The sequence below is a fragment of the Lissotriton vulgaris genome, chromosome 5 (genome assembly GCF_964263255.1).
Source record: "Lissotriton vulgaris chromosome 5, aLisVul1.2, whole genome shotgun sequence".
Classification (NCBI taxonomy): domain Eukaryota; kingdom Metazoa; phylum Chordata; class Amphibia; order Caudata; family Salamandridae; genus Lissotriton; species Lissotriton vulgaris.
The window spans coordinates 1,936,538,975-1,936,559,871 of record NC_141693.1 but is presented as its reverse complement, the minus strand read 5'-3'; the positions used below and the strand labels follow the sequence as shown (position 1 = coordinate 1,936,559,871).

The 20,897-nt window shown below is 43.4% G+C and overlaps 1 protein-coding gene across 1 annotated transcript in view; it reads right to left on the bottom strand.

Moving 5' to 3' along the window:
• Nucleotides 1-20,897, bottom strand: part of SLC44A4 (solute carrier family 44 member 4) — a 306,503-nt gene that overhangs the window by 213,310 nt on the left and 72,296 nt on the right. The gene's annotated exons all lie outside the window — the stretch shown is intronic.

Below are 20,897 nucleotides of genomic sequence, written 5' to 3'. Positions count from 1 at the left end.
GCAGCATGGTCGAGTGCCCGCGGTACCCAAGGAGACGGAGCACAGCTAATCAAACAGGTGACCCGGGTTCCGGCCTCGCCCTCTGGCCTGCCAGGCGACAAGCACAGGCCAGGGCAGGACTTTCTGCTTGTTTTGCCAACACTCTGGGCAGCACCGCCACAAGGACGCCCTCACCTGGCTGGCTCGAGCGCCTTTGTGCAGCCCTGTGGGGGCAGAGCTGTGGGCACGGGAGCTTCCGTAGTTACCCAACGCGCTTTGGAACTCTGGCCCAAGTCACGGTGGGGTCAGGAGAGGCGCCGAGGGCTCCTGCTCTGACGTGTGAGGGCGACCTTTAGAGCAGCGATGCTCAAAGTACAGCCGCTTGGGGCCCTCTTGACCTTTACATGTGCCCCCCCCCCCCCAGCAGTTAACTGCAGAACAAGCTGTTGTTCAGTTGCTGAGCACTCATATTTTGGGGAAAATGTGAAATAAACAGGCACGCATTTATTAACCTGCAAATAAATGCTTGCCCGTTTATTTAACATGTTTTTGAACCTCCTTCTACAATCCCTGACCCTCCAGACCCCCTAAAGCCACCCTGCTGGCATCAGTGCGGCCCTCGATCACACTACAGACTGCACTTTGTGGCCCCTGGGGCAGTGTTTGTGAGTACCCATGTTCTAGAGTTATCAGGAGAAATTAGGGGAAACTAGTCCACATGCAACCGGGAGGGACGGGTGCGAGGCCTGCAGGTTAACCACTGTCCAACGACCGCAGAAGGGGGTGGGGGAAGGGTGGGACACAAAAGGAAGAGATCTCAAAACCCCACATCACAGACATACAGTCATGTAACCCCATGTCTCCATGTGGAGTGGAGTGCGACTGCTTCTGAAAAGGACCCAAATCAGCTTCTAAATAAACGAAAGCAGGAGATGCGAGGTTCAGATTTCTAAGAGGGAAGGATTTAGGAAGTGGTCAAAAAAGTGCATGGTGTAAGGGACTCTTTGTCCACTCTACAGAAACCCTCAAGGGGGCAGCGCCCGAAGGGCTGGTCTGACAGGCGAGTGTGTGGACCGGTTTTCTGGTGGCTGTGGGCCTGTATGATGGTTTGCCGGACCAGTTTTTACTGTTGCGCTTCCTGATATTAAAAACAAACACTGCCTGAAGCAAGCTCAAATCCAAACAGTAGGAGAGGGGGTAAAAGTGCTCAAGAGAAGTGCTGTAATCAATGATACAGCCTGGTTGTATATAAAAGATATAGGTTTATTAAGTTCAGATCAGGTTACAAGTAAATCAGGTAAAACAGGTAAAGCCCCCCCAGGAGCAGCATCCTTGCTGCTCAGCCCATACCTCCAACTGACACTCAATCCCGCAAACACCCTCCACATGCCACATGACCTCACACACTGACTGAGCAGCAGCGACCTGGAGAGCTGGGGCGAATGTATTAGGATACAACACACCTCTCCTCTTTATGTTCAAACAATAAAGAATTACAATTGAAAATATATTAGGACGAAAGATGGTAATGTGATGAAACCGTCCCAAGACAATGGATACAATACTGTGGGAAGATTGCAGAAGATGGCAAGAGAAAACAACCGGAAATTCAGAAGTACGAAACCCACAACCCGCCTCCCTCCAAAGTTCTATAGGAGCTAAAACTCCAAAGTTCTAAAGGGGTAAAAGATGGTAAATTACACAGACCATCAAAACATCCCACAAATAAACAGTACCAGAGTGAAGATAACCCGAAACTTGAACACAACTATCCATTAATCTTACACCACATACACTCTGACAGGACCAGCCCGTAACTACCACAACTCAACGCAGAACCGGGAACAGGTTTCTTCCACATTGTTGTACATTGGATAGGCACAAACCCTCATAACCATGCACTTAAAAGAGGCATGGGGTTTTACTTACCCTCTACTACACACAGAAGTAACAAGGTACTCCCCTAATCATTGGGCTAAACGATCCATCACTGTACACCTAAAGATGGTAACTACCCACTGGGCTAAACAAATGCTCCTACACCCATAACCCCTTAGGAAGAGTGGTTCCTTGGGCTGAACACATGCCCCCACACCCTTAACTCCAGAGGTAGGGTGGAGCCTTGGGCGAAACAATTGCCCCTACATCACATCAATATCACTCAACCAGCACAGTCACACTCCAGGACCAATTTGGAGAAACCCCAGAGCAGTCCGCATTCAAGATAGTGTAGACTGTTTGAAATGTGATAATGGTTTGAAAATTCTGAGTCTATTATTTATCCAATCTACAAGGAGGATATGGGAAGATCTTCTTGAATTTCTCCTCCATTAGTAAACTAGACAAATATTGGCTTAAGAAATCCTACTTTGACAGTAGACACCCGTCTAGAGAGGCTACTGAGATTGCCACACCTATGATAAATATGCTATTGTCCAAACTACCACAGGCACCGAACCTTATTTAATGTTGGACATTAGAAAGTGGGAATGCTCTCTTCTGACCGGATTTAGACTTGGTACCGTACATAGGGGCACATGCATCAAGCATGCATTTTGCGATTCCCAAATAGCAAATTTAACTGATTTGCTATTTGGGAATTGCAAAATGCTATGCATGTGGGAATCGCAAAACAATTTGTGATTCCTTTACATTACCTATTAACGATTCGGAAATGACAGGCCCATAGGAATGAATGGTATTGCATTCGCTAGTTGCGATTACCAAATTGGTAATCGCAAATAGCAAATGCAAATCCAAGAGTGCCCGGGGGCCTAAGGCTCCCACTGAAGCACCACACAAAAAAAGGTAAGTGGGCACATGTAAAGCACACTCATGCCCTACATGGCACTTTGAAAAATGCATTTTTCCATGCATGCACATCAGCATTAGGGAATCGTAAATTGCAAGTCCCTAAATGCATTAGCAATTTAGGTAATAGCATATAATTGTGATTTCCCTAAATTGCGAATGCCTAAACCTACATGCATAGGAAAAGACCTTTTTCCATTCGCGAACAGGACAAGGCGTGATGCATGTGCATCTTTTTCATTCGGACTGAAACGTAGCAAATGAATATGTCCCTGTGATGAATTTTCAGATCAGACATTACTGCACTTGATATATTTTTGTAAATGGTATCGCTTGTATACTAAAATAGTTTTCATCCCTGAAATTAAAAAATATAATTTTAACAGATGTAGAGCGGCATTGTATTTTTATAGAGATTATTAGAATACAATGTTGTTCAGTTTTAAAAAAAAATGAGTTATGAGTCACTGCAATTCCATGCATTTTAATTGATGATTATTTAATTATTGCAATGTGATTTTATGATTATATTTTTAATAATCAAATGAAGTATTCTGATTGAGTGATTGGACTTTTAATATATGCCCCCCACAACTTACAATGTTAGGGTTTGTTATCTTCTGGTATACCCTTAACTTAGTTTGGGATGGAGCACAGTCTGAGATAGCCATGAAACCAACACTGATATTTGCCAATGTTTTTCAGAAAAGGCTCTGTGAACATTCATTTTATTATACGTGATGTCCTCTGAATGCGCACAAGAAGTGAATAATTTCTAACCTTGGGTTAGAAATTTCCACCATAGCCTATGAAGGCTGTGGCCTTCCTTTTGGATCCTTTGAACATTTCTCAACCAGGCTTTATTTTATGCACGTAGACAGCTGGGTTAGAGAAAGCGCAGGCCTCCAGTGCTCCTAGGAGCACTGAGATAGTCTGCTCCATCCAATCCTGGCACTGCTTTCATGCTGTGACAGCAGCGCCAGAATTGGGTAGCGCAGTTTCCTGCATCAGAAGCTTCCTAGCAGACACCTGAGGGAAGAGGACTTCGCACTAGGAAGGTAAGTGATTTTTTTTGTGGCCCCCAACCCCACACTACCCTCGGTACAAGCCAGCCGCCACTGGGACTTCCTAATACCAAACATCACGTCTCCCACTCACTATATCTCATAACCAGAAATACAGTGTACACATACTGAAATTGTGATTACACTTCTCCTCCACGATAATGCATCTTCTCTGAAATCTGCCTCCTTTATAGGAGTGGGTCAAAAATATAAAGAGAAGCCTCGTCGCCAGATGGTAGACAGAAATCTCCATCTTGCAATACATGCAAATACGCACAATGTTGTGTTTCCCTTTCCATTTGCTCTTGTTCTCTCCACAGCAGGTGAATACTGTAAACAAGTGACATCAGCAGCCAGCTGGGTGTTATTTAGAAGCACAGTACATATATGTTAACGAAGATATATATCTATCATTATGATTATTAATGGGTATTTTAAAGTGCGGCTATGACTCCATCAGGAGTCTCATGGCGCTGGAGTTAGTTGACAAGAGGCACTGAGGGGAAAAACATTATTTCTTAAAGAGCCCGGTCTTCAGAGGGTTGCAGACCTTGAGCAGTGAGTCTTCATAACCCAGGTCTAAAGGAAGACTGTTCCACAATTGTTCTCTGTGTGCATTAAAACCAGAGGTTCCCTATTTGGAGCATTTTCGACTTGGGAGTAACAATTCAGCTTATTGCTGTATTTTAGAATTCAAACAGCAGCCAATGGCGTATTTCTAGGGCCCATGACAATAGCTACACTACTGACTTTTTTTTACAGAAAAAGAGGGACTCTTGGACAGAATATCATCCGTTGACCTATACCAGCATTTATTCTTTAGTGTGCTCTGTAAGTGGAGCCCGTTGATGCCTGTTGTAGCCTGCTGCTGAGTGCTATACCAGTTGTCATAGGCTAGAGCCGCAGGGAAGGGCCTATAAGAAAGGTGAGGGCCTTTAACAACAGATATAGCCCGAGCCAGAAGGGCTATAAGGCTATTAGAACATTCCATCTACTAAGCATAGAATGTTATAAATTGAAAAGGGAACAACATGAAGACAAACATTGGAAGGTTGGAGCTCCAGGCATATACCAGCCTTATGGAGCTCTCAACATTCCAATGTTATAATATTCTTTAACCTTTTATGTAAATGTTAGAAGAAACAATCTTCTTTGGTAACAGTTTCTGGAACACTCTTTAGTCAGATATGATCTCTCCTCGAGCTATTTCCAAGGTCGTCATTGATAAAGATTTTCTTGTGAAGATACAAGGATATCAAGATTAGCAAGTCTTTTTTAATGTCTAAAAGGCACTTGTTCTAATGTGCATATACCCCTTGCATCGCACACGTGTACAAGTGTATACTTTTTTACTCACTTATTAATATCACCATGAATTGGAGTGCCCATTCCATAGAATTGTACAACTGGCTTGTTTTTGATCTTTTGGTTTTTGGGTGTGAGACTCCACTGACCTCTCTGGGGACACTGACATGTCCAGCAGTGAGATCACACCCGACGAGCAATATTTGTCTCGCCTCATTATAGATTCCAAGTACTAGCACAGCCTGCATTCCTTTGTAATGGGCACAGAACAGTGCACGTTTGTTCCCTTCTAGGTGGGGTTTCGTGGTACAGTGTGTGCAGGATGTGCTACGTACGTCTACTGCACTTAATGGCTTTATTATTTCGTACAAGCCTGAGATGGGTTACGCAGATCCAGACGACTATTAGGAACTCCCAGTCATCTAAATTCGTGGACTGCTGCCATACCACAGAATCATTTACAGTGACGTCATGATTGGGTGTATGCAAGGAGTGCGGTTATGTTATGTGTATTTGTAAGCAGAAAAATACATAAAGTGCCCACACCACAACGTTTTCAAATACTTATTTTAGGAATCAAACCGAAAAGATTAATTTTAGTTTGTCCGGGTACTTTTATTTTTACCCCTTATGACTTTTGTAATTCTTTTTGTGAACTTTTTTTATCAAATTTGTGAATGAAAAAAGAAACATATATACATTCAATGCTATTTACAACACATGTACATATTACATAACATTATCAGTACTTAAAAAAATAATAAATACAACGTATTGAGCGAATACTCAGCTGGTTGTAAATTGGGTCACCTCTTAGGGAAATAGTCTCCTTCTCTGACTTTGTCTGAAAGCTAATCTTTTGAATATTGATTTTTTTGTATACTAAATTTACTTAAGTATAAATACATTGTTAATTATTGGTTGTCTTGTATGTAGGATGTTTAAGTTGTATTTATTATTTTTTTAAGTACTGGTAATGTTATGTAATATGTACATATGTTGTAAATAGCATTGAATGTATATATATGATTTTTTTTCATTCACAAATTTGATTAAAAAAAGAGTTTACAAAAAGAATTACAAAATTCATAAGGGTAAAAATAAAAGTACCCGGACAAACTAAAATTAATCTAAATTCATAAGGGTAAAAATAAAAGTACCCGGACAAACTAAAATTTATCTTTTCGGTTTGATTCCTAAAATAAGTATTTGAAAACGTTGTGGTGTGGGCACTTTGTGTATTTTTCTGCTTAAAAAGGGTCCGGCCCACTCAACGTAGGACCTAACTCCTTAGCTTCATAAAATAATGTGTATTTGTAAAGCACACTATCACCTGCGAGGATATCCTGGCACTGATCAGGTGTGTGTACTTAGCCCTGCCTATAGTAGGTTGGTTATTGAAAAGCCAGATCTTCAGCTTCTTGCAGATTATGCCGGGTCTGGTGGCTTAGTGGACTAATACGTCCACTGTAGTGGCCTGTATTCGACCTCATGGTCACAGGTTCAAATCCTGGTGAGTCCACTCAGCCTTTCATCCATCTGTGGCCGATAAAATGAGTACCATTGAGTTGGGTAACAATAAACATCTGTTATTCAGCGCCTTGATGCCCTTGGGTGATACGTGCGCTTTACAAATACACATGTTATGTTTTGAAGTGGAGGAAGAGACTCTGAGGTGGAGTGGGAGGCCAGAGGTGTTTGGTAGTTGATGGAAGGAAAAGCGACTGTTCATGTAAGAGTGGGGCCTAAGTTATGTTGTGCTTTGAATGTGTGTGTGATGAGTTTGTAATGGGCACATTTGGTGTGATGTGAGTTCTGTGTGGGTGTTAAGAATGAGTCTGCCTGCCGAGTTCTGGAGGGTGCATCCATGAAATGCTGGGAGGATGGAAAGATCCCTTATAAGGACCACTAGTCGTCTCATTTTGGAGCACTCTCTCACACCACAGAATCCTATATAGTGACTTGATCACCCCTTGTTTGGTCTTGCCCACTTTTGCAACCAGCTTTAACTATAGCACCTGAAACCATATGTTGTCTCCTCATAACAACTCCCCCCAGCAAGAGCCCAACCTCAACGGTCTCCAGGGGAATAAGGACACTCACAGCAGACCTGTTCGATGGGTGGCACATGTCACTCCAACTACAAGGTCAGGTGAAGGCGTGCAATCTCCTGGCTCTAACACCTCATCTACTATGATTTCCCAATAAACACTTTCTAGACTCTTCCCTCTTCTATCCCCCATCATACTTTTAAATCCAACTAACAGACTCACATGTCCACTGCTCAATCGAACCCAAATTTCATTATACTAATCCACCACTAATCCTTTTTGAGTTCCAGAGTTGCATGCTACTCACCAAAAAGTGCTTTGACACCTCATCAAGCGAAGTAAGCACTATATAAATGCAATTACAATACAATACATTACAATAGCACAGAGTCTGTCAATATCCCAAAAGTTCTCCCTTTTAGTGTGGAATGTGGATGGAATCAAAGTCAAAATTGACAACCACATGTGGTCTGAATTAGTGAGCTCCTTCTCAACTGTATGCCTACAGGAGTCGGGCTGTTTTCCCTGCTCATATCAATAGGTTCAAAACGCTCTATTTACCAGCTATTCGATCTTCATCTGGCCGCTCAAAAGGAGGCCTGGCGACCTATACACCGACCATGGTCAACACAAAACATTTCCACTACGTTGCAGATACACTGTCCTATCAGCTCTTGGCCTGGGATTTGCTTCAGGTTCACGATCAGGCATAGTCAACTTTAACAACATTCCAATAGTAGATAGACGCTGTTGTTTGTTGTAACTAAATCACGACCTGGACTACCAAAATTTCAGAGGTGACAGAGAGCTAGGCCGGATTAGGGGAGGCAACTTCAATGCTCATCTTTGCTCACCTGCTATGAAGACGCTTGTGGCATAACAGACCGTGAAAGTTACTCCTTGCTTGATGATGAAGTTCAATATGGGCTTAGCGAACGAGCCCAGTTTCAAGAACGTTTTTTCCTTTTAACCTTTTGGGTTCTGGTATTGATTTTATGCTACTATCTTCTAATATAGCTGCCAGGGCGAAGAAGCAGCTAGGACAAAATCTTGCCTCGAGCCACGATCTTCCCCACAGTCTTGTTGTGGACATCAGCAGTTGGCAGGAGACGGATGGTAGTAGTAGGAGAATCACTGACATCTCCGCACACATGAGACCTTCCCAGGACTACATATGGAGGCCGCTGTGCAGAAGCATGCACAGGCAAGCCCGTCTGTGCCAGGACCCCTGGCAGCGCCAGGACCCATGACCCTACGCATGCCCACCGCTACTCCGCCGCAGACCTTCGTGCACTCAACCCCAGATGTAACATCTGCTGCCTCACTTCACCCCGCTCCACAAGAAGACCTTTCTCTTGCCTCGGCTGCCAGTTCACTTCACCTCAGAGCCAAACACCACAACATCTACCAGTGCCACTCCACCACCAGAAGCCAAGACCTACCCCAGACAACTCTCCTACCTCCTGCTAAACGTCACATCGCTCTGCAAGCATACCATCAAAATTTGGGACATCATCACCACCTTCACACCAGATGTGGCCTTCATCACAGAAAGCTGGCTCACCCCGGCAGCGACCCCTGACGTCGCAGCAACTCCCCTCGGCTACAAAATGAAGCACCGAGACCGAACAAACAAAACCCGGAGGGAGGCGGCATCGCCATAATCCACAAGGAGTCAATCACCTGCACCATCTCCAACTATGAAACTACACCTATCATGGAACATTTGAACTTCAAGCTCCACACCCAACAACACCACCACCATTAGAGGCATCCTCACATACAGACCACCAGGGCCACTGACCGGCCTCAGCAATGCCGTTGCTGAATTCATTTCCCCACTCACCATTGAATCTGAACTATGTCTTCCTGGGAGACCTCAACTTTCACATAGACAACATTATCGACAGTAACTCCACCGACCTCCTGAAAAGACTTGACAACATTGGCATCAAGCAACTAGTCACAGAACCCACACACAAAGCAGGACAAGTGCTGGACACTATCTTCACGTCTAGCAACAGAATCAGATACAGCCACGCCTCAGACCTCACCTGGTCAGACCACTCCATCGTACATTTCACCAGTGCCTGAACCACCACCAGCCCCGAAAGGACACAACGCTCCCTTCCGCAGCTGGTCCAAGGTCACTCAGCAACAATGGACCAACGCCCTCTACACAACACAGCCCAAAGACCCTACCAACTTGAACCTGGCTGTTTGCACATTCAACAACTGGATCACCAACACCGGAGACCAAGTTGCCCCCACCAAACTGGCCAATACTCACAGACCCTCTGGGACACACCGGAACTACGGACATCAAAATGCAGATGTAAACAGCTGGAAAGAATATGGTGCACAAGCATGAACCTTGCTGATAGAACCTTCTTCAAAGAAACACACAACGATTACCACAGACAGATCAAAGCTGCAAAACAAAAAGGAGGCCCTCAACGGCAGAATCAACACTAGCTCCAACCGAGCCAAAGAACTCTTCACCTTTGTCAGAGAATTCTCTTGCCCATCAGCCACTGAAAACGCCATACCAGCATCAAAGGCTCTGCGATGCCCTGGTCAAACATTTCCACAACAAGATACCAGCCATCTACAAAAAAATTCGACCTCCAACCCACCAGCTCCATCTGCCAGCAGTCAACCACCACAGCCAAATACCAAATCACCGAATTTAAACAACTCAGCACATCTGACACAATCACGCTGATTAACACAATTCACTCTGAAGCACTCATTGACACTTGCCCCCACCCACTTTCAACCTCAAAAGAGAGATCAGCATGCTACTCACTACCATCCTCAATGCCTCACTATCCATATCCATTTCCCCCCGATGCCTGGAAACATACAGACGTCAAACCGGGTCTGGTGGCGCAGTGGAAAAATGCATCCACGGCAGGGGCCTGTGTTCGACCCCATAGTCACAGGTTCTAATCCTGGCGGGTCCACTCAGCCTTTCATCCATCTGCGGTCGATAAAATGAGTACCACTGAGTTGGGTAACAATATACATCTTGAGACGTTCGGGTGATACGTGCGCTATACAAAAGTACATGTTATGTTATGTTACATGTTATGTTAAACCAGTCCTTAAGAAACCCTCAACAGAACCCAGCGAGAACTACCAACCCATCTCCCTGCTCCCCTTCCCCACCACAATCAGGATTCAGAACTATCCACAGCACCAAGACAACCCTGGTCGCTGAAACAGATGACATTTGCACCCTACTGGACAGAGGAGACTCAGCTGTCCTGGTCCTGCGCGACGACATCGCAGCCTTCAACTTTGTGTCTCATCAATCACCTTCAACACATCAGCATCACAAACAACGCTCTCAAATGGATGTCATCTTTTCTCATGGGACTCACCCAGAAAGTCAGGATCTCCCCTTTCACATCACAGGCCAAACACAACATCTGTGGCGTACCTCACAGATCAGTGCTCAGCCCAACCCTTTTCAACATCTACATGACACCACTCATGGACATCGTCAGATCACACATAAACATAATTTTGTACGCCGACGATACCCAGCTCATGCTATCACTCTCATTGGACTCCATCTCAACATAAAACCAACTTCCCCAACTGTATGAAGAACGTCTCAGCCTGGATGAGGGAATACTGCCTTAAGCTCAACACAGACAAGACAGAAGTCCTCGTCTTCTGCAAACACACCACCCTATGGAACGACTCCTGGTGGCCGTCGGAACTCGTCCCACCCCCACTCAAAAAAGATCACACCCCCAACTTCGGTATCATCGCCAAAAGTGAACTTTCCATGAAACATCAAGTCAACGTGGTCTCCTCAGCCTGCTTCCACACACTCTGCATGTCTTTCCACAAGGAAAAATACCCTCAGATTAAAAGCCTGGGAGGAGCTTCGGGAAGCATCCCTTAAGGGTGACCAGAAGGCATCCTAGACCATTATCAATCAACCCTTTCTTAGAGCTAATGATGGACCCCAGATCGACTCTGTTATACCTGTCCACGATAGGCCCACCTTCTTTGGCCTACCTTCTTTGGGGAGGGTTTATTATGCTAGTGATGAACCAAGCAATGTTAGTGACTCCCCAGTGCTGCAAAGGAGTGTTTTCTCTCCAAGTATTGCCCTCATTGGATGAGGTGATTGTGGCTATTAAAGCCAGCCTCCATGGTAAAGCCCCTGGCCCGGACAGGGTCTCTCTGGACCTACTTAAGAGCAACTTGGATCTGTGGGCCTCTTTGGTAGCCAATGCCACCAGAGCAGCGAGTTTCTCCACCAAGATCCCTCCTTGGTCCAACTCGCTTATCACCCCGATCTTCAAGAAGAGTAACCTGGAGGGCTCCAGTTGTTATCGCCCATGTTCCCTTCTGGACTCTGCTGTGAAGGTGTTGGGGTGTGTCCTACTATCCCTCTTTGAGGCCTGGGCTGAGGAGAGTGGCTCTCTCTCGGATATCCAGTATGGGTTCAGGAGAGGGGTGGGGACGGAAGATCGATGCATTAACCTCACCTCTTTCTGGGAAATACACAATTGCCAAGCACAGCATGCTCCACCTGGGCTTCATCGATCTGTCCTGTGCCTTTGACCATGTGTCCCACTCTAAATTGTGGAGCAGTATCAATGGCTTGGGCATTGACAAACCAGTTATTAACACCATTATGGAAATTTACTGTGACTCAAGTGCTGCAGTAAGGTTCGGGCTGGGGGTCCTCCAAGAACTCATAGGGAACGCAGGCACAGAATGGGTCAAGACTATGATTGGCCTGCAGTGGGACTCTGTGACATGACACGTTGCACCCCTATTATCCAGGTCAGGAGGCCCACTGAGATCCTCTGCTCGGGGTATGGTTTCACCATCTCCCGTATGAGCAGCGGAGGGGGTGAAGGACGGTCTCCGGTCTACTGACCTCCAACAAATTCAGCAGAACTATTCAGGCAGGCTAGAAGTGCCAGAGACCACAGATGGGCAGCATGAACTTCCCAGAGACATTTTCGACTATACTGGGTCAAAAGCTGGCTATGATAGCACTGATGCAATGCCTACATTTGTCAGGACCGATTTATATAGAATTTTGGTGTGTAGGCCATGACAGCTAAGAATAGAGGGATCATCTTTTTGAGAAACACACATTCCCATTGCAAACCTTCATGAAAGATGCACAATAGTGTGAATATATATATATATATATATATATATATATATATATATATATATATATATATATATATATAGAGAGAGAGAGAGAGACTCAGACCTTGATTTGTGCCCCTCGTGATCCAAAATCCACTCATTCAATTTTACGCTTGTTTTTGTTCTCCAAGTTCTACACAGCACCCAGGAAGCTGCTTTTAACTCCTTTACTGAGGTCTTTTAATAGAAGGAAATGTAGGCCTGCAGTGTTGCACCTTCTTTCACTTCAGTCTGAATTTGTATGTATAATGATCTATAAATCTATTTCAATTGCAATAAGGCTGAGAAACAAGGTGGTCAAATGATACGACATTCTGATGAACTGGAAATATGACTTGATTTTAATTGTTTGCATTGTGTTTCTTTTATGGCGTTTTGCCGAAAAAAGAATGTTATGGCGGACTATAAATAAAGTAATACGTTAATATCGGCTCTCGATAACTAGCTACTAGAACCTGAAGGATTGGATCCTCCCTTTATTAAACATTGACAAGCACTGGAAGGAAGACCCAGATTTGAAAGATGTTGCCGGCTTAGGTGAAAAGTTCCTTCAAACATGAGATCAAGCGGGAGTGGTGCCCAACAGATACAGGACTCTTGGCTGGAGTTAGTGTATTATCTCCCTTCAAGATAGCAAAAGGGGGCACTTTTTCCTAAAAGAATATGAAGCTACCAAGGGACTGCAGCCAAACCAGTCGTCGCATTGGTGGTGAGCTTCAACTTGCTGGTTTGCCTTGCTGAATGCAGCACCAAAGTTCTGGTCTTTGTATGTGACCCGTGCTCCATCACGGTCACCCTTGGCTTTTGATTTTAACCCGGTCTAGCGGGACCAGATACCTGGAGTTCACGCTTTGGTGTTTCTGGTGTCAGGAAACTCAAACTCCTAAAAATCATGTCTCCCGTTCACCTGATTTGCTTTTTATTGTTTTTAGGTCTTATCTGCTCATTAAAATGCATACTCCTTTTACAAATTGAAGTGGGATTTTTATTGTGTTGGGTTTTGACTTAACACATACTGGTAAATGATTTACACTTGTTTTCCTCTGAGTTAATCCTCACTGCTCTGTACCACAGCAACCCAGGACTGTGCTAAGATTTAAATTAAATTACTTACCTGATACAGAATAGTGATATTATTACTTTGCGACGTCTCACAACCACTCCAACTAACAACCAACTTTCTCACAATATATATTTTTATTATTTATTTATTGCGCCTGGGTCGAAACTTTCCCCTAGTGGGTCTGTACCCTACTTCACCCCATCCCTACCTCTTTACAGAAGATTATACTCTGTACAACATCAAGAACCAGAAAAGTACTTTCAAATCCATGAGAGACAGGCCCCATTGTAAAACTGGTGCTACTGTAAACCACAACCAGTTTACTAAGGACATCACTATGTGTAATTGATTGTTTTAACTGATCACTGATTTCCCTCCCTATACATCTCTTCTATTCTCACGAGCACAATCCTTTTTCAACACTCCCCCTGGAGCAACCCTCTTTTCCGTTTTTAAATGTTCCCTACAGTGTTCTGTTATAACTGTGAAATTAAACAGTCACTATTTAAGCTATTTATGGTGCTTGTGTGTCTTTTTGAGGATATACTTAATTGCATTGAGAAACTACTGGGGTACACTTATGATGCAACTTGAGTTCTATGTATATCATGTTCATAGATTTTGACTTTATGAATACCTTTTTAAGGCAATTAGTCTAGTACCATTGTTTTCTATACTGAGCATTACCCAGGTCCATGTACTAGTATGGGTCACCCCATTATTTTGCAATGGTCATCCGGGGTAGTAAGCACTATATAAATACAATACAGGAGGGCTACCAAAGAGCATCAGCACCACTGACTACCCTGCCTCCTGCTGCAGTGAAGATGGGCACAATGCATGCCATCGCCAGACTCCTGCTGATAAAAGGGCTTTTGACGCACATAAGTAAGTAAATCCAGAGACAAACAACCTTATCCTCCTAGCACACAAGCACATCCCCCCCTCTTGTACCATCCTTCAACCCACCGCACTTCGAGGCGCAGTGCAAACCGCAGTGGCGGGAACCACTGCAAGGGGGAGCAGAACACAAGAGTGATTCCTATGCTCTTTGCAGTTGTCACCATGCTATGTTCTGCTGCACCGCAAACTTTTGAAGGTGACCTCCCCAGACCCTAGAAGTTCGTCCTGCACCTGGCAGATGCACGTGGCATTGGCCCACCCTGCCATGACCTCCTTCCAGTGGGTCAGTCGGCTGTGATGCAACCAAAGTCTGTTTTCAGAACTGCTGGAAAGGAGAACAGGAGGACAGTCAACACCGAGGATACCGATCAACTGTGGACGATGTCCAGCGCAACTGGAGATCTGAAACGGACCTGTAGAGCTGAACCGTGGACCAAGATGGCCCTGGGAGGGTGAAATGAGGAAAACTGCGCAGAGACATACCTGTGGCCATAGCAGAGGTGTTGTTTACACCATTCCACGAGTAAGCAGTCGTAGGACTTCAGTGCTGCAGACAACTAGAAATAGCAGCCAGAAACCATTGCAAATGTATAGGTTGATCATGATCTGCAGCAGGAATTCACTAGCCAAGAGGCCATAGAAGCCAGTTTTTAACGTATTTCTTCCCTAACATGAGTCATATTACCCAAAAACTGAACCTTACTCGTTCCCTGAACTTAAATCCTACCCATCACCCAACTCTAAACCTAGCCATTTCAGCTCTAACCCCTTTTCAACTAATGTCACATTTTAGTGCATTTATTGCACAGCTTTTTTGTCATTTCAAGAAAGGCTACTGGAAAACGTGAATAGGCAACACCAGCGTTTCCCACATAATTATACATTTGTCACACTTGTTCTATAACCAATCATCTGGTGCGTCGTTTGCAGATTTTTAACCAAAGAAATTTGTTTCTAATTTTACCGGCTCAAGCGATATTCATAATTTTCTGCACACTGGTTGCAAAGCCGTACCAGGCACTTTACGAAACTCAGCTAATCACCTTCAGCTGGTGACTGCTGTAATCAGCTATATAAAGAGGTGACAATCATTCGCCCAAATACTGGGAGACACCACAGCGGGGGAAATCCACCTTGACAGAACGCACTTGGTCGGAGGCGGGGGCCAAACTCCTCACGTCCGCTGGACATCCTGGCATGCGTCCAGAGCTTCCTCCTCAAGGAGAGGTTCTTGAAAGAAGCCCGGGCATCCCCACCAGTGGTCTTCCAGGGTCACTGCATCTCTTCAAGGACCTTGCTGCATCCACACTCCAGAAGAGAAGAGAGTTTTGCCCTATCCTGGAATTCTTGAGGGAACAAGGGGTATTGTACTCCTGGGGACACCCCATCAGATTGATCTTCCGATGGAAGGACACACTACATCAGGTCCGATCGCTGAAGGCGGCAAGTGAGCTACTCCAAATAGATCCCCAAGGTGGTAGCCAACTGAACACACACAGGTCGCCACAGAAATCTACCGACAACAGGAGATGGAAGAGATTCCCCATGTTGCGGAAAACAGCTGGTCCTGACCCGGTGGTGATAGCCTTCAAGAGGAAAGCCCTAATTGCGAAGCTGGCTGAGGACAACATGACAGAAGATCCCGCTTAGGAGCTAGCACCTTGTCTCTACTTTAGCAATGCCGGAGTGTTAAAGATTGCAGGGATTTGTTAGCATGAGCTGAAAGCCATTTTTGTACTTGGCAGCCATTTTAGTTAGCCATGTGCTCGCCTGTTTCCCTCTTCAGAGCCCTGCACATGCTCAGAAGGGCCTAGCTAGTAGAATGCACCTGCTCCTCTTGTGTAACTGTCAGGCTATTTTTGTTGATGAATGGAGAAGTAACTCTCCTCCCACTATGTTGAGCAAGCAGATCTTGCATGCCCATATTAGGCATTTTGCAATCTTACATGAGCCAGGACTGCCCCTTGGTCTTATGCGGACTATGTAACCCTAAGCATATATAAGGCCCCTGTTTTCTGTACAACTTAGACTGCCTCATACAGTTGCTAAAGGTTCTGTGTGACATAGTCTCCCTCATCTGAGGTTATTAAATATGTATTCTATATTTCAGCTTCTACGTCAATCTTTTCTTTGTTGGTTTAAAAGGACCAGATATCAATGAGACCCCGGAGAAGGTTTCTATGTTCTTCAAATGCCGCTCCAGCGTGGACCTCATCAGAGAAGTGGCTATCCAAGGGAGTGATCTTGACAGGTGACAGGAATCTACGGAGGAGGACAGGACAGGATTCTACTAAGGAGGTACTCTGTGCACAGAGATTCTGGGGATTCTCCGTCACTGCAACCTGGTATATTTCTGGTCTTCCTGATTTTGATCCTCCACCTGTTTACCGCTTCTGACTGAGAACATTTTTGGCATGAGTATTCTAAAAAAGGACCATTAGGTCATTCAGAACTTTGCAGTTAGAATCTGGACACCAAGTGATTGGTAAGCAATGTTTTGATGCAACACTTGCTGTTGGTTTTTGATGCCTGGGATTGGTAAGGTAGTTTAGTAACGCTTACTGTGGCTTTGGAATTTGTGTTGGCCAACTTGGATTTGTATGTGATTGATATATGAATTGCAATTTATATAGGCAGGTAAAGAGGAGAATTTTCGCTGTTTTGAATTGATTTGAATGGCACATAGGACAAGAGTACCTTAAGTGCTGATTTGGTTATAATACTGCATAGTCTGCACTATTTGTGGCATGCCTGTTTCAAGCACACATCGAAGAATGTGTTGCTTTTTGGAGGTACCATAGTGAGATGTGAAGTGAATTAGCCGGCTCCCCTAGAGGGAATACCTAAATAGGTTTAGGTATAAAAACATATTTCTTACTTGGTGATTCTGTACCCCATGGAATTCAAATTAAGCATGCGCGGAAAATCCGTTACGCTCGCGGATTTTGCGGATTTTCGGTAAATTCGCAATCCGCGAACGCTCGCGAATTTACCGAAAATCCGCAAATTCGCACGCAGCGGATTTTTTTTTCTTGGTGATACAATTTTGCGGCGTGCGGTGTAAGTTCGCAATTGCGAACATGTAGGTGCGGCGGGCAACAACAATCTCGCACTCGCGAAATTACAAAAATTGCAATTCTGCACAAGAAATCTACTAGCAAGCAGCATAGACCTTCTGAAAATGATGATTTTTATCAGAATAACTCCTCAGGTTGACATTTGCCTGCACTTTTTTGGATTTGAGGCCTTTTGATTTTCTTTGGATAACTTTTGGATTAGAAATCAACTTTCTCATATAAGCTTGTTTGGGGCATTACAGTTGCTGTAATGCTGTTCTGCAGAAAAACGAGTTTTGCAAAAGTGAAAGCAGGTTCAAAAGTTCAAACTCATCATTAGTAACCGTTCCCTGTAGTGCTTCCTGACAAGGGCCCCTCCAGAGTTCAGTTGCTAGTTGCAACAATTGTATGACCCTGCTCTGACCCTCACAGCAGGCTCATAGAATAGCTACAAGTAGGCCACAAAGGTCCTGGAAAAAAAAATGCACTGCAACAGAAAGCAAATTACAGATAAGGAAGCAGGTGCCAGACTGGAATTTTAAAACAGTGACACATTAATAAATCAACCCCAAATTAATTCATGTCAGTTGAAGCAGGCAGGTGTGCTTGCTTTTCCCCCCCCATAATCTACAGTGATGATGAACCAGAAGGTGGCATTGATGTACCAGAGGGTGGCATGGGTGAAACAGAGGGTGGCAGGGGTGAAACAGAGGGTGCTGGGAACCTGTGATGATGAACCAGACGTAGAAACAACATAATCGTGACCGTTGCGAGCCGACATGTAAGTTCGCAATTGCGAACTGGTACAAAACCCTCGCGAACTGGCAGAAATCCTTGCGAACTGGCAGAAATCCTTGCGAACACAAAAAAAAATCCGCAAATTCGCGAGAATTTGCGGATTTTGCGGATTACGAGTTCGCAAATTCGCAAAATTTGCGAACGCCAGATTCGCAAAATTCGCCCATGCTTAATTCAAATATGGACATAAAACAAACAAGGATCCTAATCTGCGCACTTTTAAAAATGGAGATATGCAGAGCGATTTCTTTAGTGTTCTGCCAGACAAAGCTAGTGAATTGAGTGTATTTTGACTTCTTGAAAATAAAACAGTCTGTTGGGCTGATTTTTGCAGTCTTTTGGAATACTATTGAGAAGCTCTTCTTGTAAATATGACTTACAACTAGTATTTACAAATGGTTCAGTTTAAGTACAGTCTGTGAGCTGTCCTTTGTTTCTGTCCTAAGTGTTGATCTGTGGGTTAAATGTGTGTTTAAATGTCTATGTGGTTTGTGGTTTTCCCATTAGTGATACTTCTGTGAGTAAATAGCGATTGCGCACTTTGTGAAAGTATGGCTAGCCTTAAGCGCGCTGTATTGTGTGTTCTGAGTGTATGACCCCTTCTGTATATGTCTGGAATTAGCTCAATGTGTTTGTTTGTGTTTTCTTGCTGTCATCAGTCTGTTATGCAAAATGTCACTTAATTAATATTAAATAAAAATTAAATTAAAATCCAGAAATGAACCATATGATATGCTATATAACTGCATGTTACTATTACATTGATAGAGTAAGCAACTATGCACATGTACAAACTGCTAATGCTTAAAAGATAACATTAGAATTCACATTCAATAGGAATAAAATAGGCCTCAAATAACAAGAAAACATTTAAAGTAAGGATTTCCTTTCTTAATGCCTTTTTACATAAGCATATCCGTGGTTCTGATGTTAAATAATGATTGTCCTTTTAAAAAGTGGCGCAAAACTTTTCATGTTTCAAGTTAGGCTTCTGTGCTTAGGCTTATGAATGAATGTGTCTAAATATGATAGGCAAGAGATGCAGCTTGCTTTTCATATGTGGAATTATCAAAATGATTGGTTTTATAAAAAAAAAAGAAAAATTATGGAAAAGAATTTATCGAAAAAATTAGTGCTTTAAAATTTGTTTTATAATATTTATAATGCTTAATGCTCATACTGTGACCTCCTAGCATCAACATTAAATTTAAATTGTGCTGTACCGCATAATGAGGAAACTTGCATGTGAAATTTCACTTTGAGCAGGCGTAAAAACTCATTTTTATAAGGGTATACATGAGATATTTCTAATGTCCCATCTCTGGAATGTGTAGAGAACATTCTGAGAATGACTGATATTTGGGGCACTTAAAAATGAATATCCTATAATTTTTTTGCATGATAAAGTCGAAATTGGGTAAAATTCACTAATTTGAAAACAAATTCTGCCATTCAGAGCAGCTTTTAAACTACCTTGAGCTTCAGTAAATGCATACATTTTGGTATAATACAAACAGCTGACTTCTATATTGTTAGACAAGTATACTGCATACTGCTTATAATTAAAAATATGTATAAGACCAGCAGAAGTTATTCTCCTAACTCTAAACAGGGAATGGGTCTGATTTCCAGCTTTCTGTCTCTAGGGTGACTTTGAATTAGCGAAAGCCTCATGGAAATCCTTGCACACAGAATAGGACAGCTGGGAAGGGTTAAATGTCAGTTCTATATTTAGAAGCCTGGCAGGGCTCCCAGAGCAAGGTTTGGTTTGACATTTTGACCGCTGAAACATTTTGAAAGACGACAAGGTAGAGAAGGAGAAGTTTTACTTTTTTGGGGCAAAAGCAAGCACTTTATGTACTCATATGATAGAAAACTATATAATGCAATATGTGAACTTTGATTAACAGATAGCTTTAATATATACACAGCACTAATGCTTTTAGTCTGAGGATTACTGTATAAAAGATGAGGCAATGAAATGTAGTTTGACTTCATGTGCCCTCATGTTACACTTGTACATTTGTTAAAGGGTTTGGGGGTTGTGTAGTCATATTCTTTACCTCCTCAAATGTACTATGTACCTCCTATAACTTTGTTTATGCCCAGTTGCTACAAATACAGGTTGATAGTGTTGACAGAAGTGAAACCTGTTTCAGGTTTCCTACTGTCAAAATGGGGGAAGGAGGCTGGCTCCTCTACAAATTAAGGGCAGGTAAAATGTATGTTACTCTCTTTTTTTCTTAATTGCTTTTTAGCCTGTCTAAGCTGTCTGTGAAATAGCAATGAGCCATTTAATTGGTTATTCAGTAATACTGATTTAAACTTTGTTAGCATTAATACAATTAATAAGTATATATGTCATGTTACTGGCCATCCTGTTTGATGAAATGACAGGATGAAAAGTCTGAATTGTTGTTCCCCTATTTTGACCTTTAAATGAAACTAGATGTGGGTAGGTTTTGTTCTAAAATTCTTAGGTGATAACACCATTATTGTATGTTATTCTCATGCTACATAGTGCTAAACATTGTTTACAACACGGTGTTACACCGCAGTGCCTTTACAACGATGCCATTACAACGCAAGTCGTTACTACGACTTGCGCTGGATGGCGCTGTTGGACAAGGAATGTTGTAATTTTATATTCCAACACCTTCCCTACTGTTACGTG